This window comes from Sabethes cyaneus, chromosome 1 (assembly GCF_943734655.1).
Source record: "Sabethes cyaneus chromosome 1, idSabCyanKW18_F2, whole genome shotgun sequence".
Lineage (NCBI taxonomy): Eukaryota > Metazoa > Arthropoda > Insecta > Diptera > Culicidae > Sabethes > Sabethes cyaneus.
Genome location: NC_071353.1, coordinates 135033907 through 135049885, shown reverse-complemented (window position 1 = coordinate 135049885; position 15979 = coordinate 135033907). Strand labels below are relative to the sequence as shown.

General features: G+C 44.5%; 1 protein-coding gene across 2 annotated transcripts in view; it reads left to right on the top strand.

Moving 5' to 3' along the window:
* Positions 1-15979, top strand: part of LOC128732629 (myb-like protein AA) — a 237842-nt gene that overhangs the window by 119770 nt on the left and 102093 nt on the right. The window lies entirely within an intron of this gene.

Here is a 15979-nt window from a genome sequence, read left to right as displayed (position 1 = left end):
CACACACACACACACACACACACACACACACACACACACACACACACAGTTCGTCGAGCTCTATTGATTGTGAGATGTGACTCGGCCCGCCAGGCCTCGGATCAACTTCGTGGTTTTCAACCAATTTCTAAACCTTTGTTACATACTATAGCAAAAGTAAAACGTAGTTATAAAAACCCGGCCTGGAGCAACGGAAGCTCGAATACTTATTACTTCGTCAATTTTGTTTCGATCAACTTGGAATTTTTACGCAAAATTCTTGAGATCTACATTTATCTTCTTCTAAACCTATAAAAAAGGATTTCTGTCTGTCTGTCTGTCCCTATGTTCCTTTTAGAATCGAAAACTACTGAACCGATCGGCGTGAAAATTTGCATGTACGGGTTTTTGGGGCTACGGAAGGTTCTCTCGACGGCAAAAGTCCCCTCCCCCCAGTAAGAGGGGGGGCTCCCATACAAATCTATGCCTAAAAAATGGATTTCTGTCTGTTTTATGTTCCTTATAGAATCGAAAACTACTGAACCGATCGACGTGAAAATTTGCATATAGGGGTTTTTGGGGCTACAGAAGGTTCTCTCGACGGCAAAAGTCCCCTCCCCCCACTAAGAGGGGGGCTCCCATACAAATCTATGCTTAAAAAAATGGATTTCTGTCTGTTTTATGTTCCTTATAGAATCGAAAACTACTGAACCGATCGGAGTGAAAATTTGCATATAGGGGTTTTTTGGGGCCAGGGAAGGTTCTTATGATGATTAGAGACCCCTCCTCCCACTAAGAGGGGGGGCTCCCATACAAATGAAACACAAATTTCTGCATAACTTGAGAATTAATCTAGCAAATGGAACTAAATTTTACATGTGGGTGTTTTTGGAGACAAGAATTTTTTCTATGGTGAATTGAGACCCCTTCCCATTTTAGGAGGGGGGGCTCCTATACAAATGAAATACAAATTTCCTCATAACTCAAAAACTAATTAATCAAATGGAACCATATGTGGCATGTGGGTGTTTCTATGGTGAATTGAGACCCCTCCCCTCTTTAGGAGGGGAATAATGACCCCTCTACCTTTTAAGAAGGGGGGGCTTCCATACACATGAAATACAAATTTCCTCATAACTCGAGAACTAATTAACCAAATGGAACCATATTTTGCATGTGGGTGTTTTCGGAGGCATGATTGTTTTCTATGATGAATTAGGACCCCTCTCCCTTTTTAGGAGGGGGGCTCCCATACAAGTGAAATACAAATTTCCTCTTAACTCGAAAAGTAATCAAGCAAATGGAACCAAATTTGGCATTTGGGGGGTTTTGGCAGGATTTTTTTAGTGATGGTTTGAGACTCCTCACTCCTGTGGTAGGGGGCTAAGGACTATCATACAAATAAAACAGAAATTTTTTGGGTAACTCAAAAACTAATCGATCTCGAGAAATTTTAGACTTTTTTATAAAGCATTTATCAATAACAAGACCACCAAAAACTATCAATAGTAACATTAGTTAATTCAGCGCGAGACGGCCACAGGCCGCGAGTGTTGCCGGCGACTTGCCGTCGGATTCGCCGGCCACTGCGGGGAGACAGCCCCCCGTAGAGATCACCTCTATCTAGGTTTATTTATTTTCCTGGATCTACTGACCTCTATTACTTTCCTTCAGTTGGGTCACCCCTGCGAAATAGTACTTTCTACGAAAAGATTTTCCGTGAAATGGTACATCCCGCGAAAAGTTTTTCGCGAAATTCTATATTCCGCGTTATGGTCAACCGAGAATTGGTGTTCCGCAAAATGGTATTCGGCGAAATGGTTTGTAATGATGGCGAATATTTAAATGCTATCCGCTTTATTTTATCAGTCTAAGCAATGGGAGGAGTTGTTTTCTACTTTACTGTGAGGAAAATTTGTATATTAAAACACCCATGAACTCCCCAGAAATTTACTAAACTCAAGATCCATTTCACGATTCACGATTTATATACAACACAATTTAATTTGTGGCAATACGAAGTTTGTCGGGTCAGCTAGTTTAAAATAATGGAAAGTAAGCGTTTGAATACCTTGTAACCTCTTGATCCAACGCTTTCAGTGGAACTGCTGCGCAGTTCTTGATCCTTTCAGCATTCCACAAGGCAGTCGTCTAGAATGGATGCTTTTCAGGTCGTGCATTAATGATACAAATGAGTACTGCGTTTGTAAGATGTGGACCGAAAGCTTTGAAGCTACCGATGTTGAAATATTACATTGCTGAAGGTATGGATGCTGGTTTTCCTGACGTAATCAGTTTCAAGACCGCTTGAATGGATTACCTTGTCCTCAGGGACTTGAGCGGAAACAAAGAACATTTTCGATAAAAAATTCCAGAAATTTCCAGAAAAAAACTTTACACGAAAGCCGTCCAATCAATTCACCTGGCACCGCTCGTTGCTAACGAGGTTGGCAGGTGGGATAAAATCCCGTATGTATATCGAAAAGTTCAAATTTGGCCAATTCTTAAGAAAACAACTAATCAACCAAATGTACGTAGATCGGCGCACAGCTTGATAACTGGCGGTTTCAATTGTTTTCAAGACCGTAGATAGTAAGTACGTGAAAATTACCTGCTCCATCAGATCCATCCATGCATTGCGTCAATGCATTCGGGAAACTCCGGAACGGATATGCTCGCTTGCAATCCGACCCCGGTTAATAGTTGTATTTTCTTCCGTAAATCACGTTGTTGTGCGAAAGCCTTCGCAAATACCTACATTCAAAGTAGAATCAATTTCGACATAGCAGTAACTACACAACACGGACGAAGTGCTGCCGCCGCTCATCGGACGCGGAACGGTTGGAAGTTGGAATGCTCCCGAGCAATATGGGAATAATTACTTCCATTAAAACCTATTTGTTTTTCACACCTGTGAATAAAAATCCGGAAAAATCTTCTGCTTGGCACAAACTGGGAAAGCACACAAAAACGTTGGACTAAATGGATGCAATTATTCGGAAGCCCCCAATAGAGATGCGCTTTTCGCGATTGTGCGATCGCATTCGGACGAGCTTGTTATTTGCTGAGCGCGAAACAATCCGGACAGTTTCTTCTGTTGTGTACCGACCAGAGCAGCAGCCCCCCCCCACGTCTTGTCCGTCCTCCTGTGATGCGTATACGTACTATCGCTGCGGGGCTAGACTTTCATGCGGACAGCCGCCTTCTGCCCGGATCATTATCAACAGTTGCAGGCGCGCATTCCAAACCGCACCGCGAACGCTATCATCTGTTATCTTTCGCACGTTAGTGGTGCTAGGAGTAATCGGTTCCGATTCCTCCTCCAGCCAACCGTTGGTTGTTGCTTCGCGAGGATCGCGGGGGATGGCGCTCGAAAAGCGTCCATTTTCCAACAGCTATATTCGAGCGAGCGCAGCACTACACTTTCAAGTCCTGTTAGCACTAATAAGAGGCACGCTTTCGAAAAACAACCATCCAAAAGAAGCTTAATTTGCCTTCGTACGGCACTCTGTGCTCTCGATGGCCAAGTGCCTTTGCCGAGGCGGAGAAGCTAGGCACCGCTAGAAGTGAGCTGCTGCTTCTCCTCCTCCCGCTGCTGAAAAAATGCCAACCGCACTAGGAAGCCACCAGAAGACGGGTGGCGGGCGTGTAACTTTTGACAAGTTGTAGTCCACAACAGAGAGCACAGCGGGATCAGTGTGCAACCTAAATTGATTAACCTGATGCATCTCAATTAACATCGCGCAGTCGAAGACTGCAATCGAATCGATTGCAATCAAAAGTCAAAAGTTGAGCCCCCGAAAAACCGAACTTAATCCCACCGTGTAACGAACGCTTGAACGCAGGTTCGGCACAAGTGAGTCGAAATCAGAAAAAAAACTCAACAAACTGTAAATTTGCTGCCCGGAAAAATGATAAGAAGCAAGCAGCAGTTTGCCGAACTTTTCCAGAGCCCATTGCTGGTTTGCGTTCGTGCATAAGAAGTGATCTTAAAGCCTGCCCCGGCATCAGCAGCAGCAGCCAGCCGTCGGCCGCCCGACCATCATCATCATCATCATCTTTGGTTATTACCATTATCTTCTTCCCGCCCTGCGCTAATAACCGAAACCTGCTCGTCTGCCTGCCTGCCTATCTGCCTGCTTGTCCGTCCACCAACCTGCGAGCCAGTCGATATCGGAATCGGATATCGGAAGGCGCATCACTCCCCATCATCGCATCCATCGGCCGGCGTGTTGGCATTGGCGCCCTCACTCCTGCCGCGTGTTGCGCCGCGTGGCTCTCGCTCTCTGCTGCGCGAATGCAGGAGGACGCCCGGCGGAGTGGCCAAAGCGGAGAACGCACATTATCGCGAGCAATTTCAGTACATTTGAATAGTTCTATATTGAGCTTTTTAACTTAATTTCCCCCTTTTCGTTCGGTTTTGCGGGGATTGCGCCGGTTGAGGTGGAGCTGGAGGCTTTGAGGCTTTGAAGCGGTGCTGCTGGTGAAATATCGGAACTACCTACTGCTGCAGGCAGGCAGCCAGTCGGCGGAGAGTCCGGAACTGAAAAGTGGCGGCACACGAGCGCACCTGTTCATTTGAGATCATATTTACGGCCCCTCTGCTGGTCGTGCTTCCGTGGAGAAGATCGATAGGTGGTGGGAAAGGGAGGGCTTTCCACTGTAAAAGGCACACCGTAGCGTGGGGAAGACGGATCAGTTCGAGGACGCGAATTGCGACAATTCCTGTTACATACGGAAGGTGGACAACGTTCTAATCATGGATAGCGTCGTGGTCTAAGCCTGTGATCAAGTAACACCTATTTATTTGGACGTTAATTATGAAGAATTTCGGGACAAGTTATTTACCGAAAGTATTTGAGGTGTTCAGGGAATTTTTACACTTTCGGGGTATGTTTTTACGATTTCACTCAAAGCTCTAAATAAATAAACTGGAATGTTGTTAACAACTTATTCAGCTCTATAGAGACGCTAACCGGTCCAACAACAGGTGCGTACCAACAACGGAGTGGAGCGGACAAATTTTCAACGCAATGCGAACTGCTCAAATTACACTTTAATGCGGGTAACTAGTAGTTTTGAATCATAATAAAATTCCGAAACCCCATTCATCCCGGGAAACTCAATTGGCACAAAACTGTATCATTTATCAATTATATGAAACGTACCTTAATGACAAAATTTTATGCTTCTTAATGTGTCATTACACGCTCGCCAAATGGGTAGTCTTTCAATTCGAGAAAAGTGGGTTTCAATTTCGCATTTTAATTGGCGCGCCTTTGTCTGCCGCCTCTGCCGTTCGGAAGCGGCCTCCTCTTATCTCAGGTGAAGCCCTATTTATCAGGACGCAGTATTATGGATCGAGCGGCACGTTTTCCAGCCGTAATTGACAGATTTGTATCATGTATTATTACAGAATTCATTGGACTATTTCGCGGTTTTATGCCGACGATTATGGTTTAAATAAAGTTTCTCAATTGTATAAGTGCTGGAAAACAACTGCTTTTTTATGTTTAACGGTACGCTGTCAACAAGGGGAAGCGTGACATTTTCACAAAATGCATTGACTTTCAATCATTGTAAGACATGATAGTGGTTAACAACATCTTTATTCAGGAATCTTTGGCAAACTCTTGGTAAAAGATTGTTAAGTATACAAAACAGTCTGAAGGTAATGTAAAACATGTATCAACTGTAAAGAGAGATCGAATTCCTTCCTGAGTCCGTCATACAATTGCGATATTGAGAAAGCGGTTCAACTAACAACAATAGTCTTTGTTTGTTTATTTATTTAACGGGCTAATAAAAATTTCTATCTGAATAAAAATTTTACAGTAAATTAGAATTTCTTGGGGCAAACGAGTGCATCGGTTCACCGAGGTCAAACAGCACTTCCGCCTTCGAGAAAGCAGTCATCCTCATTAAAGGTGCCCTCGTTGACGATTTGGTTATTATTGTAGAAAAGCAGGAAGAGCTCGAAATTATAATCAAGGAAGGGGACGAAGTTATTCTGGAATTCAACAGTACCAGAAACAAGGTACTATCGAAAGTCCCAAATAAGGATAAACTAAAGGAACTATTAATGAATGGCAAACCCTATGACATTTGCGATTGTGATCCGGGAATAACTCAAACGGGGAATTTTAACATGCCAGCAACAGTTAGACTGCGATGTTAGACGGTAAACTATCATGGTACAGTCTTTTTTTACGAGTAGGGAAATTTGCTGAGCACCTTAGAAGATACGGTACTATCAGACAACTGAGAAGGCAATTCAGGGAGTGGAGTTAGGTATCCCGACCCCCCTAAGGGGCGTGAGGATCCAGACCCACTAAAACCCTACTCGAGTCTCCATCCTCAATCCGCCCTGGCACCACCTTATCGGTATTACTTCAGGGAGGGGCTATTGTGCTTAACGCACACTCTTAGATAACTACTGGACTATGGTAATTAGGCTATTTACTCGTCGTTGATCGGCTCTCCAGCGGTTTTGTAGCTCAAGTACAATCTGGGTAGCTGCCGCATTGACCGCTCCCCAGACGTCCGTGCTAGAACACATCCTTTGGATTATGTTATCAGGAGTAGTGTCCTGTCCGCTCACAGCCATCATGTTGCTTCTCGCACCCACGAAACGATGGCATATAAAGAAAACATGTTCTGCATTTTCTTCTACATCCACGCATTTTGACACGCGGGGAACTCCGCATGCCCGAACTTGTGCAGAAACTGGCTAAAACAACCATGCCCTGACATAATATGTGTCAGGTGGAAGTTGAATTCGCCGAGCGCCTGTTGACCCGCCCGGATGCTTCCGGAATAAGTCGGTGTGTCCACCGGTCCTTTGTGGAATCAGACCATGCCCGCTGCCTTGTGGTTATCGAGGCCGATCTTGTGGTACTCCGTATGCCTCTAGTTCCATGTTGGTTGAAGCACTCCGCGTCCTCACTGATGATGATGCCAATAGGCATCATACTCGCTAAGACGCAGATTGCGTCATATGAAACTGTGCGATATGCTCGCCACTCTCAAGCACATGAGACGATAGGTTCTTTCCAGCTTACCTAGGTCGCTTTTGCTTCCTAACGCCAATGACCACACCGGTTCGCCATACCTAAGTATGGACTGGACCACGTTGGCTAAAAGCCTTCGCTTACTGCCATATACCGCAGAGCTATTAGACATCATACGAGACAATGCCGAAATAGCTGTGGAAGCCTTCTTGCAGGCATAGTCGAAGTGGCTCCCGAACTTGAGCTAGTCGTCGACCATGACCCCCAGAAGTTTTAAGGACCGCGTTGATGAAATAATGCAGTCCCCGACGCTGATATTTGCTTGCTGCACTGACTTGCGGTTGTTCACCATGATAACCTCCGTTTTATGATGCGCTAGCTCCAGTTTCCTGGAGCGCATCCAATCTTTGACAATGCTTATAGAGTGGGCAGCCGTCAACTCAGCCTCTCTGATAGATTCACCGTAGACTTCCAAGGTGATGTCGTCCGCAAAACCGACAATCACCACTCCTACCGGGAACTTTAGTTTCAACACCTCGTCATACATGACGTTCTACAACACCAGGCCCAGTATGCAACCTTGCCAAACCCCTGCGGTGATTGGAACGCACTTCTGACCCTCCTCCGTGTTGTAGCATAGCACACGATTCTGGAAAAAAAATTCCAGAATACTGTATAGCGACACCGGCACTTGGACGTTCCGAAGCGAGTTAGCTATGGAGTCTCATCTAGCGCTATTAAACGCATTTCTCACGTCGAGCGTGACAACTGCGCAATAGCGGATACCTGGCCTCTTGCACTGGATTGCCACCTCGGCTGTCTTAGTGATAGACAAGATGGCATCCACCGTAGATTTGCCTTTTCGGAAGCCGAATTAGTTCCTTGACAGACCGTTTGTACGCTCCGTGTACTGTACGAGTCTGTTAAGGATAACCCTCTCCAGCACCTTGCCGGCAGTATCGAGCAGACAGATCGGCTTATATGACGAGGGGACACCCGGAGGTTTTCCCGGTTTCAGCAATAGGACCCGGTTCCGTCGCTTCCATCTGTCTGGAAGATCTGATCTTCCAGGCATCTACCCATTACTGCCCCAAATAATTCAGGAGCCTCCAAAATAGCCGCTTTAATGGCCAAATTCGGGATTCCGTCTGGTCCCGGTGCCTTGCTCACCTTTAGTGATTTAGCGATCTCAATGAGTTCCTCGTTCGTAACCTTCGCTTCCTCCCCGACCTTTAAACCGCCGTCGCCCACGTTACTTTGGATGTTCGGATGAGAGGCCGACCATCTTACTCTATGGTCTCAGATACTGGAACGTCGGTCGTGGGACGACTCAGCGGCCTGAGGCCAGGGCCTTGGCGAAAGCTCTGCGGGCGCCATCACGCCCTTGGTCTTTGCCATTACGACCTTGTAGGCATCACCCCACGGGTTCGCATTGGCACTAGCACATAATCTTTCAAAGCGGGCTCATTTACTAGCTTTTATTCCACTCTTTAGCGTTGCGCGTGCAGCAACAAGTGCTACTCGCTACATTGCTACTGCTACATTCAGCCCTACCTTCCTCCGAACGAGCTTTTTGCATTCTCCCGCACGAAATTTCTCCACGGAGTTCCGCAATTTCTAGCTTCCTAAGCATGGTAGCGTCACCCGCTCGCGACAGTACCTCAATCAAATGATCAGCGTACGGATCGGGCATACCGCGATCACCGCACTCTCTCCGGATCGCTTCCCCAAATACTTCGGGATCGAAGTATGATGTCTTCCATCCACGGGTGGTTGGAGTGTTGGCCCTACTCGCCGCCTGCCGCCTCGTTATCTGACCGACACCATAGCGGACCGCCTGATGGTCACTGTGAGTGTAGCCATTGTCTACCCTCCAGTCTCCTATCAGACCAGGACTGCTGAAAGTCACGTCGATGATAGACACCGTTCCTACTGAAGGTACTTGTGTTGCCGACGTTGGCCAGATCTACGTTAAGCTTTGCCAGAGCCTCAAGCACAATCCGACCCCTATGGTTCGTGCGATGACTTTCCCACTCTATCGCCCAAGCGTTAAAGTCGCTCGCCACAACCACCGGCCTTAAACTAATTACCACAACTGATACTCCGTCTACCATCCGCGTAAACTGCGCGATAGACCAACTCGGTGGAGTATAACAGCTGCAGTAGAACACTCCACCCACTTTGGCAACCGCAAATCCCTCGTCTGCAGTTGACACAACCTCCTGAACCGGAAACCTGCTTGTCGTCCATATAGCCTTCGTCCCGGGCCTATCCGAGACCCAGTTGCCGTGTCCGGCAGGGACGCGATATGGGTCCGAGATTATGGCAATGTCCATTGCTGTCTCAGAAACTACTTGTTGTAACAGTTGCTGAGCCGTGCTGTAGTGGTTCAGGTTGAGTTGTGTCACTTACACTATGAACGTGGCTTAGTCGCCGGCACGCCGACCGGGCACCTTGGACCTCCCGTTACGTGCTTTGCGTCCCGTTTACCGGTATAGATCAGGCACTTGGGAGGCTCCGCGCATTCCCTCGCTTTACGGCCAGCACTGCCACATCTCCTGCACAATTGGCTCCTATCTGGCCCCTTGCAGTTCCAGACTTTATGTCCGTGCTCGAAGTACCGGAAGCAAGCTTCCGACTGCTTGAGCACGCTCAGTGGGCATACCGACCACCCCACTTTTAGCCTAGCAGCTTTCAGGGCTTCGTTTGCGTCCTCCAGCGGAAGTCGTATGGTGGCTACCTGGTTCCCGGCCAGACCCTTGCGTAGGCGAACCGCCTCAGTTGCCGCCACCACTCCACTTTGCTCTTTGAGAGCTTGTAGACCTCGCGCACTTCGGTGATCTCATCCAGGTTCTCAAGCTGGACTTCTGGTGTGATAGCACGTATCTGCACTTCGTCCCCGAGCACTCCTTCCTCTATGAACTTGTATGCGGAACTCTTCTTGGTGGCGTCCTTCTTTAACTCGAGTATCATATCGCCCATGCGTAAGCGGTGGATGCTCCGCACGTCCGCGCCCAGACTCTTAAGTAGGACGTCTCCTCTCATGACCTTCAGAACCTCCGAGTATTTCGACCCGTCGGTTTTCAGGATAAGAGCGTCGCCCTTCTTTGCTAGCTTCCTTGCCGTTTTAGGTGGAGCTGATTTTTTTAGTGGAGCCTCTTCTGCCTTTCCTCGTGACCTTAACCTCGGTCGGACTGGTTCATCGGTTAGCTCTGCCAACCCGCTAGCCTGAGGGCTTTTACCTATCAGGCGTTTTTTCGGTTCCCCAGGGGTGCTATCCCCCGGGGACTGTCTAAGCCGCTTGGCGGACGCCTTACCGCTGCTGGTAGCGCTTTTCGTGGCCTCCGGGGCCGCGTTGCGACACTCCGTCAACGGACAGGCGTCCGTCTGTACTGCCTTCGATGCCTTCACGGTCACCTTCTTCGCGTCTCCTGCACGCGCCACGAGGTCGTTGAGCGTTGAGGTAGCTGCATTCAAGGTTCTCCGAACCATGGGCAAGCTCTGCTTCAGGTCCTTGGAGAAATTGCCGCGACCTGACGTGAACTCGATTATTATATCGAGCTGCTGTGACGCTGCTACCACTTTAGGTACTGCGTCTCTATTCTTCTCCATCACTCTGATTAGCGCTGCCCTTTCCGCCCACAATAGCGCTCCTTGTTGCATCCTTCTCCACCCTTGGTGGAGAACGCTGGATGCCTCCTCTCGCGAACGGGGTTTTCACCGTATCTGCACTTGTTGTATTTTTGATTTTGTTTTCCATAAGAATCCCAAGAGTAGAGGGGAAAGAAAAGTCCGCCACATTAGAGCCCCTCATGATGCGGTAAGGGAGGATTACTGTGGAGGGCGCCCTGGTACTCCACAGGCTCCGTTTGCGGCTGAGTATTTTTACCACCCCCCCCCCCCCCCCTCCCCGCCATTTATCCCTCGGCACGGGCCGCATGACACCTTGGGGTTTCATCCATTCACGTTTTACATTATAGCGATGGATAACAGCTATAAAAACCATCCTCCTTTTGAGGTTTTGGACCCTCTGCTCTGGTTCCTAGTATTATATATTCATTCGATCCAATTCCTACCGAGATCCCTACTAGCACGGTTGTTACAAAATTGTTGTGGTCACCGAAATATGACTAATTTCAGTCGTAATCTGGTTGTTTCGGACCTAAAGTGTGCTACTTGGGATCCGTCATTTGCAGGCGGAGGACTATTAATGGACTGCTAAAATTCTTGGATACCATCTTACGTATATAGAACGACAAAATATCGACGGAATGGTTTCCAAAAGATCCAAATACTATATATTTAGATTGTAATTCTGTTGAGCCTTTTTGTCATAAGAAAACCACGGTAGTCGCTTTGGTTGATAGGGCTTTACAGTTGACAGATGCCGAAATTAGACCGAAAATATTACAAACAGTAAAAACAATGCTACATAAAAATCGCTATCCCAGATATTTCGTAGAAAAGGTAATAAAACAAAGACTACATAGGATGTACAATACGTTAGAAGTACCAAGCAAAGAAACAACTCAACAATTCGTGACAATTCCCTATGTTGCCAGTTTAGGTGAAAAGTTAGGCAGATATTTAAGACAATTTAAGATCAGTGTTGCTTACAGACCAAAAGTAAAAAATGTATTACAATGTAAAACCAAAAGTAAAAAATGTTTACAAAAACCATAGACAAAATTATAAAAGATAAAAACACAAACGTCGTTTATGAAATAAATTGTGGCCAGTGTCAAAAGTCGTACGTAGGAGAAACAAGCCAATTTCTACATAAACGAATGGAACAACATAAATATAGCATCAAAGCAAAAACAGTTGGCGGTACAGGTTTAACCCAACACACCATTGAAACAGGTCATATTTTTAAATTTGACGAAGCCAAAATCGTAGAGAAAATAACTAAGCATAACACTAGACTAATAGCAGAAACATTTTACATTAAAATTAAAGGTGAGAACAATGTTGTGAATAGACAAGTAGATTCCGCAACGTTCAAAGCTGCATATGACCCTGTAATCAAAAAACTTACGAGAAAGAGAAATAGAAAGTAAGACATAGTAAAGAGAACGAATAACCAAGTAGAACCTAATGCACGAAAAAGTGTAAGTTAAGTATTTGTAATATGTTTTATGTTGTAAATGTGCCTAATATAGTGTTTTAGTGTCCGCAGATGATGAGCGAAGACCAGCAGTAGCTCGAAACGTCCGGACTATGTCATTGTGTTGAGACCAATGTTGGAAGTGTGACTCTGTACACGCATCCAAGCAAGTTTACAACATTGCTTGAACTATCATTCTGAGGTTGTGCCAAAACCTAACAGGCTGTGCCCGAACTCATTTGTAAGTTTTGTGCGCGGATCCTGTGCTTCGGTTCGTACTTGAGTATATGTTTGCGATGAATTGGGCGATGTTTGACGGTCGGATTGTATGCGCACTGAGAAAATCGAAATAGCAGGCAATGCAAAACCTGCCTGCCTACTGTACACATGAGAAATGATTTACTAGGAATATTTGTTTCTACAGATTAGGTATGACTACTGTAGCTATAGTTCGCTCAATTTTTAACGGATGGAAACGACTCAGTTTTGTTCAATAATGGGAAACAACCATGTACGTATCTTCTTTTCTAATGATCTAATGATTGCATATTATTCAAGTATGTTGGTTGACAGAAGATAACTTTTTTTTAACACTCGAAGTTTTTTTGGAATAAACTTCAAACATAAAACTTCAACGAGTTGGAATTGAAAGTTCGCTAATTATGAGTGACGTTGAAAACTACTTTTCAACACTCAAATGTAACTGATTGTTGGTAAAGCGTACATTCACATACATATATTACCCTAATTTGGGTGTATACTACGTATTGTGTTCAAAATCATTAATAAATAAATTTTAATGTAATATTTCATAGTAGTATTGTTTCGGTATATCTATAATTCGGTAATCTACAGTCCTACATAATTCAAAATTCCTGGGTAATACAAATTGAAACTGAAACGAATTTCAGGCGAATTTGGAATAACCAGTGCCGGCTTATTCATTTGTTGCTAGCATTAGCATATGCTGGTTGATCCTTAGAAGGGTTTTAGTTACAATCTTTTTGGCTTTTGGATCAACATAAATTTTTTTTAACTCTCGAGATAACAAAACCAATGTATTCTACACATTAAAATAAATATATGCCAAATTTAGCAACCTATACACACGGCCTAATCTTATATCATTGCACTATGGGCAAAAACGAGCCGAAAAAACGCGATATGGCCTACAGGCTGATAAAATGTAGGTAATCTAATGTAAAATTTTCCGGAGAATCGAGTATTGCCCACCGCTTTCCCGTTTGTCATCGGCGAGTGCCCCATTTCGCTCATTTTCCCCTATTTTTAACATCTTTTACCCTTTTAGGACTAAATCAAGCCAGGCTTTGAGAAAACAAAACATGAAAACCAAATTATTTTGTGTAAAGAAGTCCATAGAGTTGAATGGGGTTGACCCCGTTTAGTTTAGAGCGGGATCATCGCTTCAAGGCTCATAAACTTCAGCTTCTGAAGCAGCGGAACGATCGTTACATAGCTATGGAAATACATGCAAATTTTGCAAGTTAAGTTTTTATTAACCTTAATACAACAGATATACCGGAATGTCCAGATTGGCTCAAAAAACATCCAAATGTTGATTCAAGAATTTGTCTTAGAAAATCCCGTAGTTGAATACGTCATTAGCCACACTTCTTTATTATTTTTCCATTTATAAATGACCAATTTTAGGTTCCGGTAGTACTTTATACGGAAGTTCCGTAGTGTGGAGTATGAACGAGTGCTCTACAGTACAATTTATTCATTTTTACTGACCCAAAATGAGATGGCAGCAGCAGATTTCGTTTTATTTCATCTGTTACTTATGACGTGAAAAAATAATCCCACTGCGATCTGGAATATCTCCGGGAAAATGGATCCAAAATTTGCTAATATATTTTTTCATTGAAGGTCAATCTAAGTTTTTTTTAAGACAAGTTGTATAAAAATCAATCAAAAAATAGTAGAAATAGAATGAAAAGTGTAACGGCAAGTACACAAAATTTTGAAGTCTCGGCGGGAACGTAACGGTTAAAGTAGGCATACAATAAGGCCGAAACTACACAATTGTGTAGGTAAGTGAAACAATGTACATAAGTAAATTGTAAAAGTTATTTCTCGTAAATTTTTAATTACATCAGTTAGAAATACTTATCACCAATAATTTTTTATCCAAGCAATTTCAAAATACGGATCCAACAAGAAAATACGGACCCAATAAGACAATACGGATCTAATAAGAAAATACGACAGATAAAACTTTTTGCTGTTTTCACAAGATTTCGAAGATTAGGCAATAATTAATCTAAGTACAAAAGAAAACTTATTTTCAGTTATTTTCTATTTTTTCTACGAGTTATGATGTTTACACAAACGATTGGTGCCATATATGTAAAAGTAAGACGTTTAGAGAGGAAACGAAAAACTTTTAAAAGTAGTCATGTCTCACCTACACAATTGTGTGGGCTCCGGCTTAAAGGGTTTTGCTACTTCGGGTTTCGGATATTCGCAGATGCCATTTTTTCTTAATTATTAAGCCATACACCGCAATTAGTTGTTATAAAACCCGATTTAATCCACCTAGTGGTGAAAGGAACCTTTGTTATACGGTCTTACTTGCTATTTGAGATAGAAATCGACACGTTTTCGGAACATAATTCATCTATTGGTTAACGTTGCGCAGGGCGTTGGTTTACATAAAATGTTTGAAAATCCCCGTCGGTCAAAGGTTTGAATTTCTTGCCGTAAGAGTGAAAATCAATCAGCTAAATATCTGTGTGGTAGCCGTCTACAATCCCGTCTGTTCTAACCCTCATTTTTCGCTGTGTTACGAAAAACTACTTCTTGATCTGCTCGACAATGGGTACGACAGACTATTTGTAACAGGTGATTTCAACATTAATGTTGCTTCGACTCAACCAACAACAAACCATACAGCGCTGAATCGTATCAACAATACTTTCAACTTAACTATCCTTCCAACGGGCCCTACACGCATCACAGATCACACCTCAACAACTATTGATCTGCTGATCACGGACTCTCCTAGCTCAGTGATTAAATCAAAAACTTTTACCGGTAGTACCATCTCGGATCACGAAGTAGTGTACTTGCTAGCGAACATCAAGTTGCAGAGAACCGCGCCCCACACAATGCGCGTCCGAAACATCCGAGCCATTAATCAACTGCAACTGCAAGCCGATTTTCTAGCAAGAGACCTTCAATACATCTACGCTGCTGAGGATTCTTCGGTTGAGGCAAATCTACTTACTGCCGAACTTAACGATCTACTCCAGCATCACGCCCCCGAGCGCACAATCGTCGTGCGTGACAAACGTACACCCTGGATCACGGAAAGTATCAAGCATGCTGTGGAGCTGAAATCATTAGCATACACTCTGTATTCACGTAACCCAAACAGAACCAGAGGATATAACCAGTGGCAGGACTATGTCCGAAAACGTGACAGGGTCAACTGCCTCATTTTTGAAGCCAAAAAACGCTATGCCGAACAACATTTCGATCATACTCTGCCAGCGAAACAACTGTGGTGTAACCTCAGAAGAGAAGGCATACACAACAATGCAAAAAAGGACTCACCTACCGAAGAAAGTAATGCGGATGACCTAAACCGTTTTTTCAGTGATGGCCATTGCCAAGTGCAGAGCGCAAGCCAAGCCAGAACACCGTTCGCACCCCTCCACGGTTCGATTGATCGAGGTGCAGCCGTATTCAACTTTCGTCGTACGAACACCGATGAAATAAATCGAAAAATTTTCGAAATCCATTCGAATGCAACGGGCTCGGATGAAATTCCTATCTCCTTCATTAAGTTACTATGTCCATTTATCCTCCCACACCTGTCCCATCTGTTCAATTCAATAATTGAGTCGAAATCTTTTCC